At 38.7% G+C, this 8,129-nt stretch overlaps 1 pseudogene; it reads left to right on the plus strand.

The window, feature by feature from the left end:
* Positions 1-864: 864 nt before the first annotated feature.
* Positions 865-2,188, plus strand: LOC126761890 (N-acetylgalactosamine kinase-like; annotated as a pseudogene).
* The last annotated feature ends 5,941 nt before the right edge of the window (positions 2,189-8,129 follow it).

Genomic DNA, 8,129 nt, shown 5'->3' on the forward strand with positions numbered 1-8,129 from the left:
AAGCCACACTGATAAGGTAATCAGTTTGTTGACGGTGGGCTTTAATCTTTCACACAACACGCTCGATAGAACCTTATATGCCATGTTGAGGAGGCTTATTTCACGGTAGTTGGCGCAGATTGTGGGGTCTCTCTTTTTGTGGATTGGGCAGAGCACACTTAAATTCCAATCGTTGGGCATGATTTCCTCCGATCATATTTTACAAAGAAGCTGATGCTTGCACCTTATCAGTTCTTCGTCTCCTTATTCGAATAGCTGGGCCGACAATTTCTCAGACTACGCCGCTTTGTTCTTATTCAGACGGGTAATTGCTATTTGAACTTCTTCATGGTCGGGCAATGGAACGTCTGCTTCATTGTCAATCGATTGGGGCATCGGGTTCGCCTTCTCCTGGCTTTATACTCTCACTGCCATTCAGCAGGCTGGGGAGGTGTTTCCTCCTAAATTTTAGTATAATCTGGGCATCAGACACTAGATCAACTTATGGGGTTCTACAAGAGTATGCTCCGATCTTAAAACCTTTTGTTAGTCTTCGTATCTTTTTCGTAAAATTTTCGAGCATTACCCCTATCGGCGAGCTTGTCAAGCTCTTCATACATACTCATTTCGGCCTCTGCCTTTTACAGTTCTATGTAGTCCTAATAAAATATGTTTATTAAATTAGTTATGATATCGATGAATATTTACGGCATATGGTAAGATCAATAGTAAGTTATATTGAGTATACGAGTGCTAGAAGAAGAACTGTACTAACCATTTCTAAGAAATGCTTTTCACCTATTTTTACTATGGCATCTTAAAATCTCTTTCTGAAAAGTTTTATTCCTAAAACAGACATTCTGTGAGTGTGTGAGCCAATACATAATGTCACTAGGGTAATATGTAATACTCGTATAAGCAGAATAGTTAGCGATTTTTTGATAGTATAAATATCGGATGTCGACCTAGCCAGCGTAGCCACAGTATTTTAGTTCGCTAAATTATGTCAATATCGTATTATATCCCGTACGGCTCATCGATATTCGTAGAGGCCAATGCGCAAGGACCATAAATCTTCCGCAGAACCTTTCTCTCGAAAAATCGTAACGTCCACTCATCAGATGTTGCCATCGTCCATGCCTCTGCACCATATATCAGGACGGGGATGATGAGTGACTTGTAGAGTTTGGTTTTTGTTCGTCGAGAGAGAACTTTACTTCTCAATTGCTTACTCAGCCCGAAGTACCATCTGTTGGCAAGAGTTAATCGGCGAGCATGTGGACTACTGCGCCTACCGTGTCTTACCAATTGCTCAGTGCATACTGTTGGCGGTCGGACACAATCAGGAATGTACATTCCAACGCAATGTGGAAACAAAGTGTTATGAAAACTTCAAATGCGCTCAGCTAGGCATTTCTACAATATTTCCGCAACTTTCAATATTTCACTTACAAACCAACAAAATGGTGCACCGAAATTGTATAATTACTATTTGTGCGGTGTGTAGGGCATTTTTGAGCAAATCCAGCAAGCGAACAGTGGTGAAACTATGCGGTATCGGCATGCACATCGCGTTGAGCGGCAACATACCACCTGCTTCGGGCTTGAACAGCTCTGGCGCGCTGCTCAGCGCTGCAATGTTGGCCACGGTATACGTGTACCAATTGCCCTTGGAACGCAAACAGTTAGCCGCCATATCGGCACGTTGTGAACGCTACATTGGTACACAGGGTGGCGGAATCGATCAGGCCATCACCTACCTAGCCAAAGCTGGTTGCGCACAATTTATCGAATTCCATCCGGAGCTGAACGCCACACCCATACGGCTGCCGGCTGGTGGAACAAAGCAGCCTCGTCGGATTGCAATGAACGCGTAGTGGAATGCCGCTTGGCTGCGCGCATTATTGCCAAGCATATGAAGTTCAGAAATTGGCGTGGCATGTTGCGCTTTGTGCAGTTGAAAGAGGCGCTGCATTGCGCGATCGGTGAACTGGAAGAGCTAGTGTTGACATGCATGCCAAAGGATATTTACACACGGACAAGGCTGTGAGGGCACGAGCTGGAGGTCGACGCAAAGGAATTCGAGAGGAAGTTTCTCACCGTCAATACGCGTCACATGACACAATTCGAACTGAAGCAACTTCCGCGGCACTACTACTTATACACCACCATCTATAATTCACTTATTTTGTATCACTTTTTACCTTAACTTTCAGTTGGGGTGGCTGCGTGGTCGCCTGCTGTGACTCTCTGGAATTCTCTAAAAAATACGTAGAAATGCTTAAAACGAATTACTTTAAGCTGTTGTCAATAATTTCGACGCCATTCTGCTTGGAGAAGAGTTCAGTATACTCCTTAACTGAGAGCACATAAGTACAGATGTTCCATAGGAGACATCCCGAGGTACCCCGTTCTTGTCCGGAGTGCAGAGTTTTGATAAGTCTAAAGCGTTGTCGTCTGCGTTTTACTGCACCCAGGCGACCATATTGGTGCGGCGTAGTTGTTGTTGATAACAACGTTTCTTTAGTTTTCCTCATGTGCTACTGGCTAGCGGCTTGAGGTTTTTTTTCCGACTCTCTGCTTTGGCGATAATCGCGGTTGTGTGAGGAGTAAAGGAGCACAAGCTGTAGGGTTTAACGCTCAAAATTTTAGGGTTTTTGACAGTCGGAATTCTAGCGTCATCGATTAAGTACAATATTAAGGTGAAGTGTGTACTCCTTTGTCCAGTTTGTGTATATGGTCGATGTCGGTTTTGTGGGGGAGAGTATTAGGTTCTGTGCAGCGAGAAAACGAGAAAGGTGGGAGAGATAGCCGTTTACTTTTGAGCACATGCCATCGAACCCATTGTTTCATTCCTGTTAATTGGGAGTTTTTACTTCGAAACATTACGGATTTTTGTCGACCGTTCAGGTATTTCATAGTCAACCTCTTTAACCCTGGAGAAAGCGTAGTTTTTTTCGATGCCCTCAAGTAGCGTTGTGTGGTTGACTGTGTCAAAAGCTTTTGACAAGTCTAACGATACGAGGTGCGTTAAGGTCGGGAGTAGCCAGGCCTCAAGTGTCTTCACTACTGGAGAGAGAAGAGTTATCGGACCACAGAACTCCCCATTATTAGCGTTTTCCAGGTTTCAGTAGTGGGGCCACTCTTCCGATTTTCCACACATCGGGTATTTGAAGAAAGGTCAGCGACAGGTTGGGAGCCTTGGTTTTTTTATTTTCAAATAATTCATAAATAAATCACAACTAAGAATATTTGTGTTTCCATTTTACAGTTCAGTTCATAGTGTAAATGATAAGCCTGGCCAGCGGAGTCGATTTAGCCATATTCGTCTGTATGTACGCGAACTAGTTCCTCACACCTTTTCTACGCAAGAATCTGCGCAGTTGCCTCATAACCTAAGGCAGCACTTTATATTTTATATCTTCGATCAAACTATTCAGATCGCCACAGCATAAGGCTACTGCTCGAAGTGACCGTTTGCCGGTTGGATAATAACACATATAGGTTTGAGAATAGAGCCTGCGCAAATACGATTTCTAATAATTTTATTGACAAAACATGGATATAAACGTCTAGCTATTTAAAAGAAGAGGCCAAATCTCTTTATAACACATTGACTCAGCAAAAAGTAAGAAAGCGGGCAATGAAAATAAAGATAAACGAATAATTAACCAAATCTCTTTATAACACATTGACTCAGCAAAAAGTAAGAATGTGGGCAACGGAAATATGAGAGAAACGAATAATTAACCAAAAATGGATAAATAAAAGAATAGTAAAAGAACATTTCCAAATTATGAAATATATTTGTGATTTCATTAGTTTCTACAAGTATATTTTCAGTACTTTAGTTTTAACCTTATGTACGTGGACCGCTTAAAGCGAGGCTCACACAAATGCACCAATCGTGGTATAGTAAGAGTAAAATTCGATTAGTAAAAAATGTTTGTATGAACATATATTTCCTTTTAAACTAGGTGTTGGGTGCTTTGACATCAAATAGATTTCAAGGCCATTATATTAATTTATAGTGTAGCCGCAAGAGCAACAGTAACAAGTACATGTTAAATTTATTTCAAATCCCTCAACACTGAACATCACTCACAGGTAATGCAACAATTTACTTGTCTGGAAGCAAAATAATGACCCTGTCAGAAATGCATTACAATAAATACCAAATTTATATGTAGCTCACCCAACAACCAGAACTAAGTTGTCACTTGATAGGAAAGCTGGCAGACGAACATAAATTCAGAAATCAATTGTTCTGTTGCTAACCTTTTATTAATCTCGATGTTTTTTAGATTTTACAAACAGCTGTTAAGTTAGACTGGGTTTACACACGAGAGACACGACTTTGGCAACTTGAGTGGTACAATTTTCTGGATTCCTTTTCATAACACACACAAATGCTTGTACGCTTCATGTATCCGGTGCACAAAAATATTTTTGATTAGCTAATTTTTCTCCTTATTTACCCTTTTATAAAATATTTTAATCATGTTATAAAAACCGCTGTGCCCAAAAAATAAGGTGACATTGTATTTATTTTGAAAATTCTTTATTTATTCTTCCAAATCAATTTTATCCCCTTCAAAGTAATCCCCTCCCGATGCAATGCACTTATGCCAACGGATTTTCCAATCTTCGAAACACTGGTTGTAGTCACTTTCCGGGATGGCCTTCAGTTCCGTCTTCGCTGCGGCTTGAATCTCCTCTATCGTATAAAAACGGTGTCCCCGGAGCGGTCTTTTGAGCTTGGTGAACAGCCAGAAGTCGCACGGCGCCAGATCAGGTGAATACGGTGGTTGCGGAACGATATGGGTTGAGTTTTTGGCGAAATGATCACGAAATACGAGGGCAGTATGGGATGGTGCATTATCGTGGTGTAAAAATCAAGAATTGTCTTTCCACAATTCCGGCCTTTTTAGGCGGATAGCGTTACGCAAACGACGCATAACGTTCAAATAATATTCCTTGTTGACTGTTTGACCGGTTGGAAGGAATTCATAATGCACAACACTACGATAATCGAAGAAAACAGTCAACGTGACCTTGATTTTTGAGCGACTTGGCGCGATTTTTTTGGTCTCGGCTCTTTTTTGGCACGATATTCGCTCGATTGATCGGTTGTTTCGGGGTCGTAAGCATAGATCCAAGTCTCATCGCCAGTTATAATGCGTTTCATGACACCCTGGTAGTCGGAAAGCATCGTTTCACACACTTCAACGCGACGCCTTTTTTCCACAAAATTCAATGTTTTCGGTACCAGTCGAGATTTGACGAGCTTGCCAACTTCATCAGCAAGGTCTCTAATTGTTAATCGACGGTTTTCCAACACCAAATCTTTGATTTGTTGAACGTGAGCTTCGTCGGTTAAGGTTGAACGCTCTTCGTCTTCGACACGTTTACGGCCGACTTGGAACTCACTATACCACTTGTAAACTTTTTTTTTTTGACATAGCCTCATCACCAAGGGCTTTCCGCACCATCCTCAACATACCCGCAGCAGAAAATTGATTCCGTAAACAAAATTTAATGTAAATTCTTTGCTCAATAAATTTCGACATCGCAAAAAACGAAAAACTCACTTTTAGCAGCTCACAAAACGACACGGATCGCAAACACTAATGAATATTTTGACATGAAATTTGACATAAATGTGACTGACAGTACTACCAACCTAAAAAAAAAGTAATTTTCCAAATCCTTCGACGGGCGCAGTTTAAATTCAAATGTCACCTTATTTTTTGGGCAAATTACATATATACTGGACTTATTTGCCATTGCTTAGCTACGCAAAAGTACTTGTATATGTAATGTAAGAGGATTTTTTTGTGTACAAAATATTTCATATTATGTAACACGCAACGCCTGAAGTGGAATATCTATGAAGGTCATTCTAGTTATTCAACAACTTGAGGCACTTGAATTTAACATTGAATTGATATGAATAAATTGTTTGAAATTTCGTAATATGAGTTTTAGTATTATGATACTTTAAAGTAATGAGCTTGTCACTATAAAATTTTCTAAACTATAACAGGAAGTTTGAATATACCTATGTAGGATGAATATTCGAACATTTTTTGCAGTTATTGTGGTCTTATAACAGCAACAACACGCCCTTAATGCTCTTTAAAGCATCACTCGTTTCGAAGTACATAAGTGACTTCACACAATTCCACACGAAATAGTGCAGCGATGTTAAATCCCACGATTTTGGAAGCCACGCCATTGGCCCACGACGCAAGATAATGCGACCAACAAAAGCTAGTCTTTCTCCAATTCAGGCATGATAAAATAATTCATGAAGGCTCTACAGCATTCCCCATTAAATTTATGATTGGCTTGGTTTTTGAAGAAAAAAGGACCAATGATTCCCTCTGCTCATAGCGCAAACCTTTTGACTTTTTGAGCACGTAACGGCGCCTCAGCAATAGTTTGTAGATTATAATTTTGTGAGAGCATCACCGTTGAACAAAATTTTCTTGTGAATATCATGATTGTTGGCCATCTCACGAGTCTTCCATATAGTAGACGGACACAGTTCCAATTGTTGCTCGCTATAGCGAATGGATGCATTTGGTTTTGCTTCAATACCCTGCTTCACAATATTGCTCCTTTGAAAACCCCAAGTCTAAAGAACACCCGTTATTTATTCATGTGGGGCGTAGAATACAAATCGTACCAAATTCACTATTTTATTAGATATAATTTAATGACAGTCATAATCAAAGTGAAAACTGTTTTAATTTTATTTTAAAAGCATTTAATGACAACTCTTTCCCATGTTAATTACTAATCCAGTGGAAAACTTAAATCATATATCTCAGGGCAAACGTCATCAAAGGGTCATTGAATTTGGCATAATGAAAGCCGCAAAATGCAGTGGCCATACACGATATACATGTATGTTTGTTGGATATACTTGTTTGTGCAACTCAGATATACTCTTGAATTGGCTTGTGTGCATAGGAAATCATTCGAAAATTTTCGAGCTTTTGGGATCGGTATGGGCAAAAGTACATCCTGTATAACCTTATGTGCACACAATTGCTCATTGTGAAAACAAAAAGTATTAAGGTTGAAAAAACAGAAATGTTATTATAATTTTATGGTCTAAATGCAGTTATATACTTAAGAATATTAATAAAATAAATTTATACGAGATTTACAAGAATTATAAAATTAAATTATAGATTTTATTCTGGCAAAAGGGGAGTCTAGTATAGCTAATTTCAGTCTGTAAACCCATTATTCCACTTTAGTAGGTAATTCCAAACACAAATGAATATGAGTTAATAAGTTCGGAGAATCTCAGCCTGATCTCCCGTGTCATTACCTAGTATACAGTTTTTAAAATTGCACTATCAGCAAAAATTGACCTTTCAGTCAAGTGAAATCCTAACTCTGCTGCGGGGTGCATAAGTTATTCAATTTTCAATTTTGACAGATGATTGATAGCTGCTGCTAAAAGTTTAGTTAAACGTATTTTGTTGTCAGTTCTATTGCTGTAGATGCTAGTCAATTTACCGGAGATCTATTGTATTTAATAAGTGTTTGTTAATGAACTTAGTCGTTTTGGTTTTCAATAAGGTGAAGCCGCTCAAACTATCAAAGTTACCCAGAAAACAAAATCAAAAAGTCAAATTTCGATTAAATTAGTAAGAAAGGGTTAATTTGGCTTGCGAATAAAATTTTTAAAATTTGGAGGTCGGCCCACAAGTTATTAAATTATCATATATTTTGAGCGATATATACGTAAAATTAGCCGGACTTCAAATTTGGTAAAACTAGGTGTTTGGGAAATGGAACTGATTTTATAAATTTCTTGCACAAATGCCAGAATAATTAGTTATCTTCTCATATTCTAAATTTTTCTATATATAAAAATATGTACTAAAAGAATGTATTTACTAAATCTTTACTTTTATTTTAAAAGATTGATGTACACAATATTTGCCCAATATAGCATACATACATGAGTAAATGTATATTTTCGATAGAAAAGGTAAGGGAAATATGCTTGAAACAGATGTGAAAGTCTTGAAGACTCTACTTGTATGTAGATGAATTTAAGCTGGGTTGTCCCTTATACGAATACAAACATACCTACGTTTGAAAGGACGTGTCGTCCACTTAAAAAT

Source organism: Bactrocera neohumeralis, chromosome 6 (assembly GCF_024586455.1).
Source record: "Bactrocera neohumeralis isolate Rockhampton chromosome 6, APGP_CSIRO_Bneo_wtdbg2-racon-allhic-juicebox.fasta_v2, whole genome shotgun sequence".
NCBI lineage: Eukaryota > Metazoa > Arthropoda > Insecta > Diptera > Tephritidae > Bactrocera > Bactrocera neohumeralis.